At 31.3% G+C, this 16,183-nt stretch overlaps 1 protein-coding gene across 1 annotated transcript in view; it reads left to right on the top strand.

Moving 5' to 3' along the window:
• Positions 1 to 401: 401 nt before the first annotated feature.
• LOC119610619 (acyl-CoA Delta(11) desaturase) overlaps positions 402 to 16,183 on the top strand; it is a 55,141-nt gene continuing 39,359 nt past the window's right edge. Inside the window, exon 1 of the mRNA XM_037965912.1 lies at positions 402 to 526. The gene's annotated coding sequence lies outside the window, so the exon portion shown is untranslated. The remainder of the gene's footprint in view (positions 527 to 16,183) is intronic.

Here is a 16,183-nt window from a genome sequence, read left to right as displayed (position 1 = left end):
TGTTTCCCGTGCAAAATTTGAAGATTCTATATCTAATGGTCTAATCCAGATATCAAAATTTTTGTATTTAATTCATATGGAAGGTGCAACGCCCCTTAGGTTTAGTCCGCCCATTTTGTTTTAATTATTCATAATGATACTAAAGTCCCTTCTACAACATTTTAGGACTCTAACTGTTATATTTTCTTAAATATACTGATTTAATATGTTCTTAATAAGGGAGGTGCCACGCCCACTATAGCTAGACCGGCCATTTTGTCCTCAAATGTTCACATAGATGTCAAAATTGTTCATTAATACTTATTTTATATGAGGAATTGTATTTGTTTTAAGACACTCTTCAAGTAAATGAACGACTTGTAATATTAAGTAGTAAAAGCGTAGATTCAGCGAAAAAAAACTATATTTTTTTGCTTTTTTGTTAAGAAGACCTACTTCTTATTTTTTAAATACTTAATTGCAACATTAAACTATTTAGTTTTAACTCAAAACGTCGAAGAGATACATTGCGAATAGGCGCGATTTAGTAAGTGTTTCTTTTCTTTTTCAGCGGCAGGATATCAAAAAAATACATTATATAAAGTTACAAAATGCAAAAAAACTACTTTTTAAATAAAAAAAAAATAAAAATTGTATAGAATACAAAAAAATAAAAAAAAAATAGAATTAAACAATGTAATATAATAATGACCTAAGAAAGTGCTAATTAAAAACAAATCAAGGGCGTTAAAGTGTCTCAATAATTAAATAATAATTTAAAATAAAATTTAAAAAAAATATTCACAAAATGAAATCGTCAACATTTTTTTTATAAAAATATTTATCTGAAAATTTAAAAAAGAAAAAAATTTGAATTATATAATATCTGTGTAAATGGTTTAAGTCTTTGTTAAATTGAAAGTGTTTAAACAATAAACCGTTGTATAATAATTCCTAAACATACTTGGATCCAGTTCTGTTTTCTAATGAAAATAATAAAAACAATTAAAGGACCTTTAAAATATATTTTTAACTCGCAGGCTTTAATATCTATGAAAAAAAAAAAACGAAGAGTAAATGGTGGTTTATATTTTAAAACTAATATTATACTAAAAATAAGTAGGAAAGCATAATCGAGCATGGCCGACCATATGATATTCTACACCTTGGGTATATTTTAACAATTATTTATTATTTAAGCATGATGAAAAACTAATTTTCTTAAAAAGGCTTTATATGGGAGTTAGGGTCAAAAATGACCCGATCCCCTAAATATTTTGAGGAGGGCTGTATGTGCATATGCAGAATCGAGATTTCATCGTGTTATTAGTGTTTATAAGTGAATTTTGACCTTCAAGTCATTTTCTGAAGGGGATTTTATATGGGGGCTAAGGTCAAATGAGGCCCGATCAATTAATCAAAAATCGTCAATTTTTGTTGACATACTGGAACTTATGAGCTTAAAAGCCCTATTCTGGGGGTTACGATTGTATGGAGGCTATGCGAAATAATGGACCGATTTCAACCATTAACCAACGATATTGAATCGTTCGTTCTTGGGTCGAAAAGAGTATGTGCCAAATTTCATCAACACAGACGAACTTAGCTTAATCGATCCAGAAAGTGATTCTGAGCGGATTGGTAGGTGGGACCAATATTTTTGGGTGTTACAAACATCATCACAAACGCATAAAATTTAGAATATTATTTCCGAGTCAATTGAATTTCAGAAAGACTCAGAAAGAGATTCTGAGCCGTTTGGTATACTTTAAGGTGGATGTAGGACCATATTTTTGGGTGTTACAAACATCAGCACAAACGCATAATACCCTTCTCAATATAGTGGTGTAGGTTCTAAAAAGTCCAAATCGGCAGGTCCCATTCTATGGGTGCTATGTGAAGTAATCTACCGATTTGAACCATTTTCAGTAGTCTTCGTCGAAAAACAAATTTTATCAAAATATCATGAAAATTGAGCCTGTATCTTGGGCACAAGGTTTACAAGGTCAGCCAGCAGGGCGGATAGGCAGACGTACATGTCTCAGAAAGTGATTCTAAGTCGATCGGTACATTTAAAGGTGAGACTTAGACCAATATTTTTGTGTGTTCCGAACACCAGAACAAACGCATATAAAATTCAAAAGTAACTGACTGGTTTATCATCGCACAGCATAAACGGTCGTAGCTAGAAAGCTAGATTGCTATCCAGCCAAATAGATACACTAAGAGCGGATTTTTGAAAATTCAAATATTTAAAAAGGTTCAACAAAACTTTAATCCGTATCGTTTTTTGTTTAAAAACTAGCATTTTTTTTAAATTTGGCCATTAATTATTGTAATGGGGTGTTATTTGTAACTCTGATACCAGAGAAACTTTGTGTACTTTTTCGTTCTTCTAATAGTACTATTTGAGTTTTTTTATAATATTAAACCATGAAATTAAGCATGTAGAGATCGTTGTAAATCAGAATCCATAAAAAAGAACTTTTTGGTACTTTTTTCGTTCTTCAACTGGTGCCTTTTGAGTTTTTTATAATATTGAACTTAAAAACATGAAATTTAACATGCCGAGTCCTGAGTAAATAAGAATCTATAAAAAAGGGATTTTTTTGGTACTTTTTCGTTATTCAACTGGTACTTTTTGATTTGTAATATTGAACCTAGAATCATATAATCAGGATCCTGATGGAATGAAAATCTTTAAGAACATTTTGGTACTATTTATTTTTCAAATAGTACTTTTTGAATTTTTTATAATATTTAACATAGAAATGCAAAATTAAACACACAGCATAGGTACTGATTGAATGGAAATATATAACTTTTAGCTTTTTTTTCTTTCTGCAATTGGTACTTTTTGATTTTTTTATAATATTGAAAACTAGGAACATATTGTGATGAAATTGTACTTTTTCGTTATATTCAACTGGTACTTTTTAAATTTTCTGAATTATTGAACCTGGAAGCATAAAATCAGATATAGACGATCCTGATGGAATCAAATTGTATAAAAGTGAATTTTTTGGTTCTTTTTCTACTTCAACTGGTGCTTTTTGATTATTTTTGTTGTAATAATGAATCTAGAAACTTAAATTAAACATGTAGCATCCTGATGAAATGGTAGTCTATAAAAGTGTACTTTCTGGTACTTTTTCGTTCTGTAACTTGTACTTTTTTATTTTTCTGCAATATAAAATCTAGAAACATAAAGTCAGACATATGTGTAGGATCCTGATACAATAAAGGAGTAAACTTTTGGTTTTTTCTTGATTTTTCTGCAATAAAACCTAGAAACATATAATGGTACTTTATCGTAACAACTGATATTTTTGAATTTAATAATATGGAACCTATCGGTAGAAGGGAAATATAAAGTATGGGTGGTTATGTCTATATTAATCAAGAAGTAAGAATTTATAGCCGAGCCGGCCATATGATACCCTTCACCAGTGATTATGTTAAAAATTTTTATTATTTCATTTTTACCTTAATTCAGAAATATTTTAACAATTTGTTGACAAAAAAGGGATTTTCTAAAGAGTGGGCAGGGGGTTAATATGGGCCAATCCTTATTAATGTAGACATACATTGAAGTTATGCAGAATATCATGGTGTATTCGGGTTTATAAGTGAATTTTGAGCATCAAATCATTTTTTTAAGGGGACTTAGTATGGGGGATAGCGTCAAATAAGGCCCGATCTCTACGAAAATCAGCAGTATCATTAAGACTTATATAAAACTAAGTTTTGTCGATTTTTGGAGTGATACAAGAACATTTAACATATTTATGAGCTCAAAAGTCGTATTCGGGGCGTATGGTTGTATGGGGGCTATACGAAATAATGGACCTATTTTCAATAGGCTCTGTCATTGAAGAAGAGTATGTGCCAAATTTCCTCTGATGATCTTGAAAATTGCGACCTCTAGAGTGCACACAACATTTACATGTTCACACGGACAGACAGACAGACGGACATAACTAAATCGACTCAGAAAGTGATTCTGCGCCGACTAGAGTACTTTAAGGTGGGTTTAATACCAATACTTTTGGGTGTTACAAACATCAGCACAAACGCCACTATAATATATAATTACGATAAGTGTAACGATGCACACCTGGTAATACTAATTTATATGAATAAAAAAGTAATGTTTGTTTGTAATGCTAATGATAGGACAAAATTTCAAAAATGTTTCTGGGATCGTGAAAACGAAATGTTCCTGTAAAGTTTTACTTATGTCCGATAGATGGCATCGAAGTTTTAATTTTCAGTTAATTACACCTAAACCGCTAAACCGATTATTTTAAAATTTGAGGAGTATCTTTAAGTATATAGACCACATGTTTGATTAAGGTCCAGCCAGTGGACCGGGCACCACTAGTAGTAATATAAAGAAGTTTTTAACCATTTATGTCTATTATTAAAGTCAAAATCTACTCGTTTCCTATGTTTGATTTCATGATTCTGCATTAAAATTTTGCACTTAACGAGAACGTCCTGGATCCCCAGAACGTCAAATATAGGGTTGAGTTCATGTGTTATTCGTTTGCCAATCCTTTCCTCTTATAGGGAAATCAAATCTTCACATCTTTCTTTCTTCATATTCAGTCTATTTTCTATATCTTTAGTTCTTTTTTAAGGACCCTTAGGGTCTCCGAGTAGATGTATACCCTTTTAAACTAAACGATTTTTTAATATATCAAGTATTTTTAACAATTGTGAATATATTTTGTATTGTTGACATATTTTAAGAAATAATGTAAACAAATTATTTGCAAATTGCAGTTAAAATTAATTTAACATCATTGCATAACTTGAGAAGGCGTGTGCTTAGCAACAACACAACTTTTTTTTATAAAAACAAGTAAGAAAGTATAGTTGGGCGTGGCCGACCATATGATACCCTACACCAGTTATGAATATTAAATGTGATTTATTTTTCATAATAAAGCATTTATCTTCAATATTCCCTTGTTCCGATATATTTAAGCAATTTATGGATGAAAAATCAATTTTCTGAAAGAGGGTTTATATGGGGGCTAGGGGTAAATATGGACCAAGCCCGATACAATTTTGTGAATATATTTATATTTACATAATATTTTATTGTGCTGAATTTCATCGCGATATTTGTGTTTATAAGTTAATTTGGGATATTCAAGTAATATTCTGAAGGGGACTTTGTATGGGACCTAGGGTCAAATGGGGCTCGATCTTTATGAAATTTGGCAGGGTCATCAAAACTTCTATAAAACTTAGTTGTGCCGTATTTTATCGATATATCTGTATATTTAACATAATTATGAGCTCAGAAGCCCTTTTCGGGGGGTTCTGTTCTATGGGGGCTAGGTGAAATAATGGGCCGATTTTGACCACTTTCGTCCTTGGGTCAAATAAAACGTGCGTGCCAAATTTCATCCAATTATCTTGAAAATTGCGACCTGTACCTTGCGCACAAGGTTTACATGGACAGCCAGCCAGCCAGACAGACGGACGGACGGACATAGCTTAATCGACTCAGAAAACGATTCTAAGCCGATTGGTATACTTTAAGGTGGGTTTAGGACGAATATTTTTGTATGTTACAAACATCAGCACAAATCCAATATACCCTCCCCACTAAAGTGGTGTAGGGTATAATTATCAAAGTTTTCTTATGTTTAAGTCAATTACCTTAGTTGCTTAATTGAGTGCCCATTAAAGGTACGCACACATGCATTAACTATTGATCTTTAAATATGTATGTAAACTGGAATTAAAATAAACACATACATACATAACTATTTATATAAACATTTTTTGATTGATGCTAAAGGGTTCAATATTTTTATATAATTTATGGCGTGTTAGTCTATTAAACCAAAAGTTGCAAGTTTGAATCCTCACAGGGCTGCACGCTAAATTTAGTAAAAAATACTATTTGTAAACTTAGTGGAAAATTTCAATATCAAAAACCATAATTTATTTTATTTGACTTAAAACGGAAGTAACATATTAGCCTAAAGCATAGTTATGGTTTTTTGACAGCGAATTTAAAAAAAAATATTTTAAAAATGTCAACAATTTATAAGCAATACAATGAAAATTTAAAATTCTCAAAACTTTCCATCTAAAATTCATTCATGTATGCTAAAAATGACAGTTGACAAATGTCAAATAAAGAAATTTCCATTGTTTTATTAATTATATTTTAATTTTGCAATTAATGTTTGAAAAAAAAAACTAAATAAAATTTAAGTAATCATTATTTAAAAATTTAAATTTGTCAAGAAAAAAAAAAATATTATAAAATAATAAAGATAATATTAATAGATATAAAAACTAATATTTATTTGTATGTATTTATTTTAATTTACATAGAGGAGTGTATTAGTTGGAGGGGTGTATCGTACGATATTGGTGTGAATATTTCAAAATTTATTTTTCAATTCATCATTTTCAATTTCATACTGTCATTACAAATCAAATAAAGTCATTATTGAATTTAGTTGTTATTGTAGTTGTCAGTTTTTTTTCTTTTGTTTAGTTATAATTGACATAAATTATCAATACGCTGTAAAATACGCGTAAGTGTTATTTACCAACTAAATTATTAAGCAAATATTTGATCGCACATTATCGAGATCGCGTATAGAAAAAAAAAAAACATAAAGAAGATAAACTGTAAACGATAGAAAATAAATTTCAAATAAATAAAAGTGAAAATTTTTTTGCTAAAAGTGTTTGTTGAAAATTTATTGTTGTATTACTCAACATTGTTGTGTGAAAACTTACACTGATCGTCAGTTTTTTTTATTAAAAATTTCATATAATGTTTTAAATGTCGATCGATTAAATGATCACAGTAAATTTTCAATTAGGTGATAAATGATAAACTATGAAATCTACAAATACTGTCCTCTTCGAATGCCCTACATTCGCCTGATTTCGTTCGGTCAATTTAGTAAATTTTCACCCATAAATCTCTGAGTCTATATCTTGATGGGGTCACTACGTGGATCCTTATGGTCCTTCCCATCGTTCTATTATTCGAAGCGATCGTATGGATTCTCTCCCCTATATTTTTAATTCAGACTCCTCCTCAAGTGCCGATTATCTCCAAGTGGTCTGGTAGTCCTATGATGCTAACCACTGGGAGATTATTCTATTCTGACTCTCTTACAGTATAGGATTTGCTCTAATGCTCCGCTGGACTGAGATCTCCTATCTGAGATCCAAATATCATCACTGCAAAGATATTTGGATCTAATTTCGACCAAATCCTGACAATTAAACTGTCCTTTCCATTAGCTCCACATTTGTCTGAATCCGTATGATCAATTTAGTACCTATTAGGGTGATCGATTTTTCGACATTTTCCAAAAACCGGTTTTCGAATAGTTCGAGTAGTTGACATTTCAAAAAAACCGGTTGATATTTTTCAAATTCAGAAAAAACCGGTTAACCGGGTTTTCATAATAAATAAAAAAATATATGTTAATTTGAAGAAATTAATGTTTATGTTTAAATTTGATTAATAAAATATGGCCCGAAATGATTTTTAACAGTTTAACAGATTATAACTTTAGATCTAGTCGTCTGATTTACATTATTTCTTTAATATAAAAAAAATTAGGAGAAAAGTGGACACTTCTGTTAAACATAAGGTACTATGTAATCCTAGCTTGTTCTAAAGCCCTCTTAGGAAATTTTCATAGGCATTCCAACACTTCAATAATATTTAAGCGGTAAATTAATTATTGTAAAATTTTACAAATAAAATTTTTTAATTAATTAGGAAAATCAAAAAAGTTTAACCAATGGTGCTTTAGAAAAATATATCCTAGTTCCTGGACTCGAATATTTTTAAAATTTAAACGGGCTGTATTATTTACTTCAAAATTTCATTTAAATAATCTTTGAATACAAAGCAAATAAAAGTATTCGAAACCGGTTTTTAAAAAGTGAAAAAACCGGGTTGTTCGATATTCGAAAAATCAACATTTAGAAAAAATCGAAAATGGTAAAGCAGAAAAAACCGGTTGAAAAATCGAGTCGATCACCCTAGTACCTATACATACTTGAGCCCGTTAAAATCTGAGGCCATTACGAATACATACCTCGCTTCCTGTGCTTCTCTGGATAGGATCACTAAGTAGTTATTTAAAGTCCTTCCTATCGTTCCATTACTTCCAGAGGTCGTATGGATTCTCTTTCCTATATTTTTGCGCTGGACCGCGATCTTAAATCTTGGCCCAATATCTTACAGTTTCCGACAATTTCTATTTTCAGAATGTAATAGGCCACGTTTGGGGTTTATGTAAAACAGTCCAATATGCTCATTATATAGTGATGACGTGCCCCATAACAGGCTTTGAAAAATTCGGCTTGGCTGTGAATGCGAATCGTATCTTTAACTGTTTCGATTGGAAGGAAATCTATTAATGTTTCCAGAACTTTGGTTGACGTAGTGCTCATGACACCCAAGCCGAACTCCCTATATATGCCGAACTCCCTATAGTGGTGTTATGTTACACTTTTTATCTAAAAGGAGTCCACCAGTTTAATCAAGCCTTCTTGAAATCCTAGGTTGACAGGTTGACCTTTTTTGATGACTCCACATCGCATCTTTGTGCATGGTTCTGACGGTCCACGTACAAGCACTTTGCTCAAGTACGCGAGCTATCTAATCTCTGACCATTGCCGCCCGTTGCTTAACTTCCGAGATGCAAATGCATCTGTCGATTTTGGCCGCAATAAGAATCCATCAATTAAATCGAAAACTTATTCTTACTTACAGAGAACACACTGTGGTAAATCTGGTATGAACAGAGTAAATTATAAAACATACCCTATGAGCTACCGGTTCCCGTGGTACCTGATTATATAGTTCTTTGGTTCGACCCCCTGTCAAATCAATCCAAGGAAAGGCAAGTGAGAATTGGTCCAATTAAGCCCAGGAGAGAGAGTGAGAGCTGGGCTCAATTACATAATATGTATGCAGAAGGACCTCCTTGCCACTTAGTAGTTCTAAACCCTTCAACGGTTAATGTCCTGGAACCATGAAATACCGTTATAGCTCGAAAAGAGTAACATGGGTTTCCAGGTTTTTTGATAAATACTATCCTTGTTCTCTATCATCTAAGCGGAGTATATTTATATTTATACGGTTCAAGACTCTTGATTGCACCCTTTACGATGCTAGTTGCAATGAGTATCTCTCTATGTATCCTATTTATCTTCAAGGTATCTTCTATATATATCATCCTAATATACTGTCATGTTTTTAGGTCATGCTCGACTGAAGAATCTTCACAAAACTCATAATCTCTTTCGTTACTTCGAGGTTTTTAATGGACAGATATCCACTCGTTTCTATTTCGATATTCAAATAGTACCCAGGAATCAAATAGCATTTGCTTCCTGGGTACTATTGGATTCACTAATACGCAAAAATTAGCAATACTTCCTAAGTTATATTCCGGTGTTCTAGCTAAATTGTAATTGTGACCAGTAGTTTGTTATATAGTTATTCCAACCAGACAAAGATCAGCGGGATTATCGAACCACGTTAAATCGACTCATAAACATAAGTAGTATTGAAAAAATCTTTATTTTTTTTTTCAAAATATTAAACATTTCAAATACATTAAATTAATGCAAATTTTCATTTATTTAAATAAATACTTTTAGTCGATTATGTAAATGATACTTTGTAATGAGTAAAACATGTCACAAATAGTGTTAAGTGACTGATTTAACATATTTATTTAATAATTATTAAATAAATATTTATTAAACATTATGGGGGTTAATTGACAATTATTTAGTGTGAGAAAATTTTAACTTTAACTTATTTAGCTGTTGAGATTTTATGACTAATATTAGAATAGAAAATTAACACCTAAAATAGTGAAAAAAACGATAGTGTTTGTCCAAGGAAATTGGCCATAAAATTAAGATCATGCTATGAAAAGTAAATATTTTCAAAATTATTTACAAAAAACAATTTTAAAAAAATAACAATAATTTAACATATTCATATGAATTTTTGTGAATTTTTTAAATTGGATATAGAATTCTTTTATATGGCTAGCAGAAGATTTTCTTTCAAGTTTTAAAAATTTCTAAAGATATTACTACAAAATTACCAGTAATACCAGCTTGGAGTATTTAGGATTCATTTCCTCTTATTTGTTATTGTCTACAATATAATTAAATTTCAATTTAGACATTTACATGAAGAACAAATTATAAAAGTTTTTTAAATTTTATTTATTACGTACTATAATTCTAATTAATTAATTTCTCACTTAAAATTTTCGTAATTGTGTATTTCCTTAGACTACAATACAAACCCTTGATTGCAATTTATTAACGAGTTTTCGTCACTAACAATTTTTTAATCACGTTTGCGAATTCAATTCTTACAAAGATTGTTTTGTATACCCTACACAATACAGAGGTTATTATGCATTCGAGCCGATGTTTGTAACTTTTGTTCCCCTTAGAAACTAGCGATTTGATAACTTTTTTAAAGAACTATTGAACTTGGTCCATGATTCTACCGAGTTCCCGAATAACTATTCCCAAAAACTTGATATTTTAACTCATAAATATCTACAGTATGTAATTGTTTGTTTGGGTACAGACGCCGTTTTGACAGAACCATACCCCCATGGTATCAGATTTAACCTGTAGCTGTTTTATATGTCAGCCATTGAATCTAGATCTAGATAACTCACAAACGTTGGATATATAATGTAGTTGCCAATGTATTCCTTTCTTTTTTGGCGCCTAGGGTAAAGCATTCGATGAGAAGGTGAAAGACCGTTTCTTCCTTTTCTTTTTCATAGCACTCAATATCCTGATATATTTTTATTTGAAATAGGACCTTAACTTAGCCAATATGTATGTGTCTAGATTATTCCACTTATTTTCATCCTGACGAGAGCAAGACGAGAAATCTCCTGAAATTATCAAGTGTGAAGTTAGTATGATGGTACCTATTCTGAGTGGACACACAGGATTAGGAGCACATCTATACAAAATTGGACATGCGGATTCAGACGAATGTAGAGCATATGGAGAAGAGAGTGAAACTCTGGAGCACTTTCTTTGCCACTGTCAGGTATTCGTCGAAATTAGATCTAAGTATCTTGGAAGTGATGTTAATCCGGAAATAACATTCCCGACTAACACTGATTGGAAAACTCTTTGGAATTACGTCCAGGTAACTGAGTTTCTGAACATTGAAAAATAATACATATAGTGAACATTTTTTTCATGAAAATGAGCGCCCAAAAGGCCCAATAGTGGCCTAGGTGTATTTCCTCGGATTTGATGTAGTATACATACTCCTATCAGCCTAACCTCATCCTTTTAGAGAAAGAATCTGAAGACCTTTAATAAACCCCGGTGGTATTACAATTGAAGTCACAAAAAAGATGCCGATTTTGCTTACTTACCCTCTTGCTCATTGCCATAGTAGTCCCTATTCACAGAGACCCACACTAAGTCAGAAGACCCAGCATTGTCTTCCGATCTTGCTAACTTATCCGCATGCTCATTGCCATAGTATTCCCTATTCACAGGGACCCAAACTAAGACAACAACATTTCTAGGTCATGAGGTCATCTTAGTATCTTAGATGCTGCCACTTTTATGGTTTTAATGGTGATGTTTGGTATATAGATCCTGATGTTAAATACGTTCACTAAGAGTCCTCAAAGTTCTTACTTTGAACATTCAATCAAAGTCCGTGTTTGGGGTAATATAGTCAGATAATAGATTCATGATTAAGGCCTAAAGGCTTAAAATCCTAGCATTTCCAAATGATCTTCGTGTGAAGACCAATATCCGAAAAAGACACGAGATAAAGTTCATTACTAGCTCGAAACCGTATGAAGAGAGGTTTGTGATGATTTCATCTAAATTAGCCTAATTATTAGGATCTAAATGATCCTAATCATATCGGTGTAGGGAATCATATAATAGGACCTAACATACCATACTTCTTTTATAGTTGTATTGTACCCCACACCACTTTAGTGGGGGTCGTATATTGGGGTTTGTGCTGATGTTTGTAACGCACAATAATATTGGTCCTATACCCACTTTAAATTATGCCAATCGGCTTAGAATCAATGTCTGAGTTGATTTAGCCCGTCTGTCTGTCCATCCATGTAAACCTTGTACTCAAACTACAGGGCGAAATTTTGAATATAATTCAATGAAAGTTGGTAAATGATTTTCTATTGTCTTATCAACGAAGCCTATTGAAAATGGTTAAAAACGATCTCCATACAACTGAACTCCCGAATAGGTCTTTTAAGTTCATAATTATGTTTAATAGACTCGTATCTCGACAAAAAGCTGCAAAACCAAGTTCTATATTAGCCTTGATGATCCTCATGAATTTTATAATTATTTAATGAGGCCCTCATTTCAAAGCCCCCTTCAAAATATGACTTAAATGTCCACAATTGTATTCAACAAAAAATGGCTTAAGTATATCTGAGGCAAGGTACAATTCCACTTAAATGCTTTATTATGTATGTAGGGTATTATATGGTCGGCTTCGCCCGACTATAATTTCTTACTTGTTTTTGTTAAGAAAAAAATCGTTAATAAAACGAAAAGTAAATGCAAGTCGTTGTACAATTAACAAATCATCATCTAATGAACATAACATGAGGTGGCAAAAAAAATTTGAAAAAATATGAAATGAAAAATCAACCATTTTTCAATTTTTTCTTATTGTGTTGAACAATAATTGTACATACCTACAACTAAATGAACATTTGGCAATTTATATTTTTGTACTCATTTTTTTCCTACATTTTGTTGTAATTTAAAAAAAAAATGTTCATGCAACCGGTGAATGAACAAAATTATTGTGAGCTTTTGAGTGAATGAATATAGCGAATGACCAACCGATCGAACGATTAAAATATTTGACTGGCATTTTCCGTTTATAGTTAAAAACCGCAAAATTTCATTGTTAAAGGGCTTGTTTTACGATGTTGGTGATTAGAGAGGAGGGAAACCCCGTCATATAGTGAGATAAATTATTGCAATCTGTTTATTTTATTTATTTAAAAGTAATAAAAAGCAAAGTGCTAAGAGTTGAATGCCAAAACATATTTATAGGTAGTGCACACTGATCTGTAAACTTCTACTACTTTCGACATTTCACTCATTTATTCGATTGCTGTAAAGTGTTATTATTATATATCGATATTGGATGAATCCTCATGAAGCTTTTTTAAAGTGAACATTAGAAGTCTAGTGCCTAATAGGACCCGATGTAAGTCTTACACTACAATATAACTTCTGGATATAAAATATAACAAAGTTTTGTTAGTAGTTATATGGACCCGAATATTACTTGTTTTGAAGTTAGGTGCAATTTTGTATATATATTCTCTAGCTTTTTCTGGTCGTGCTTTCAGTTAACAAACAGACATGCTCACATGGCTATAACTTCAAAAAATCTAATAAGTATTAAGAATATTTATACTTTTGTAAATATTTATATTTAAAATTTGACCAAAATCGAACATGTCGATCAAGAGTCATCAGTGGTCAGCTTGACCACTTCTTGTTCTATTTGGGACTAATGTCTTACAGTTGGCTATAATTTTTGTTTCTAATATGCGATCGTGCAATTCTAGTGTATTGTATTGTATTGTATTGATTGCTGACGTGTCTTGTAACCGGTTATGGTCAATTTGCTTAAAGATAAGAGGCGCTCGCCTATGACAGTTGCCTCGTAACAGAGGAATGTCCAGCTTACCTATGACTGTTGCCTCGATCGGAGGAATGTCCAGCAAGGTTTGTAATAAACTAAGTAGTACTTATGGCTCCACTTACACCTAAGCAACATGTACGTTTAACTCCCTGCAGTACTTTTTGTCCAAAGTCCACCAGATTATCGAGACGTTATTTCGATGTGATCAAATTACGATTTTATAAAGAATATTCGCGATTTCTCATAGCTTATATTAAACAAAAATTTTTTTTATTTGACCCATAGTGAAAAACACATACAAAATTGTCGGAACAAAATTTTGAACATATGTATATAGATCCATATCTTTCGAAAATAACACCGTTACCAGTAATCTCATTTTTTATATACAAATAGCGAAATTAAAAAAAAAATGAGTTTTTTGATAAAAGTGACCACTGTGACGTTATTTATCATGTGTTAGTAAAAACACTTCGTATATTTTTAAGAACCATATAGGGCTACATAAATGTAAAGCCATTATGAGGATCGGTGTTTTACGTTTTTAGAATTTGTTACACAAATGTTGCTTCAAAATTGACCAAGTTTGGTTGGGGGCTGGTGGGGGCATTGCTCGTTTAAATAAGCTAAATTTTATTTAATACGATTACCCATTAAGTTCTCTTTCCGGATCATATACAATTTGTATTTGGTCCGGAAGAAAATTTTTTTCTATAAAAGAAAGAATATAGAGACTTGTTTTGGAAAAAATAGGTCCTTTTTACATGTAACTCTTTTATAGGGGAAAGATAACTATAAGAAATTTTATCAGAAAACCAGAGAGTATTTTTAAAATGTTTTACGACCCTTTGTAGGACCGCCACATTTAAAAAAACCAAAAAAATGTTCGGGAAATTTTAAGAATAAAACTAGGTAATCCCAAATATCTATCTAAAGCAAAAGAGATAAACCACACATATGTACATATAAGCCTATTTTTGTGGACTTTCTCAAGGAGTAGTTTAAATTTAAGCTCTTTGAGATCGTAAATAGATGTTTGTCCATGATTTTTAAATGATTACCCAACTTTGAATGAATGACCAACTTTGAGGGGCTAGCCTTTGGCCCCCATTCTGCTTGCGATCACCTAAATACAACTGTTAATCAATTCGAAAACTCCTCAGCTCTAGACATGTGAAAATTCGTAGCGATATATCCAATTGTTTCGGAGATACCGAAATATTTCCCAAAATAAAAGTTTCTAAACCATTGTGCAACATCGATATGTTTTTTTTAAGTTCTATTCTCTAGGTGATATTTCAATTTAAGTTTTTTATCAAGGATTTAATCATATAGGTCACTAATATCGTCTGACTTAAGATCCGGGTTTCAGTATAGGCAGGCAATTTCGACTTTCTTGCCAAGAAGTAGATTTCCGTTTTTGTTGGAATGACATTTAGCCCTTTAGAATGAGCCCAGACGAAATCCATATTAAGGGCCTCCCCGGTTCTTTATATTATATTTGTTAAATTGTCTAATAATATAGTGATGAGATAGATATTAATTTAGGGTATAATCTAATCGTTTTAGTTAGCACTTTAGTATTTCATTAAAAATAATAAGAAGTTGACTTTTTATATAGTAAATCTTATGTTCAGTTTTATGTTTTTTTTTCATGAATCGACAAGTTTGTGTTGGTGGCGCTATTAAGAGCAATTTTTTTCATAGCATGAGTTTAAAATAATAAGAAATATCTAAACCGAATTGTAACGTTTAAAATAATAAGGCTAATCACTAAAAGTGGTAAAGAGAAAATAAAAGTTTAAAGCTCTGTGAGAAGCACTTAAGCAAACGAGCAAATGTAGGGAACGTTTGTTCTCCTTGCTTTAGTGTCTCTCAACATTGTTGTCTAAGAGCAAACGAGAAATGTACGGAACGTTTGCTCTCCTTGCTTTAGTGTCTCTCAACATTGTTGTCTATAAACTTTAGAGAAAACAGTTTATTCTGCTACTTCTAGGGAAAAATGTCAAGGACATTACAACTTTAAAAGAAAACGATTTAGACAATTAAACAAAACCTCCAAAGTGTTGATTACCCTTAATAAATCTGGCTTATATGAATGTTAAGCTTCTTTAAAACCTTGTATTTAAAAGTCATATTATATAATAAAATATTAACTACTAAAATAATTTTCTGATCATTAAAATTTTTGTAGTACAACCACCAAATTTATTATTATTCTTGGAACTATATTTAAGTAATATTTCATATTGTGTTGATGAATACCAAATAACCTGAAAAAGACACCATTTTATTTTATTCAAACACAAATAGCCTTGAAATATTTTTAAGCAAATATACGATTGTAATTCTAAAAGAAGTTTGTTTGCACTTTTTATAAGCACAACAATTTAACAAAGAAAAGGAACTTAACTGTCATTGTATTTTGTTAAAAAAATAAGATTTCAAAATAAACACATAATTGTTTTC

Source organism: Lucilia sericata, unplaced genomic scaffold (assembly GCF_015586225.1).
Source record: "Lucilia sericata isolate MDLA Ls3-8-SP2 unplaced genomic scaffold, ASM1558622v1 Contig001250F_arrow, whole genome shotgun sequence".
Taxonomy (NCBI): Eukaryota; Metazoa; Arthropoda; class Insecta; order Diptera; family Calliphoridae; genus Lucilia; species Lucilia sericata.
This window is presented reverse-complemented; position numbering and strand designations above follow the sequence as displayed.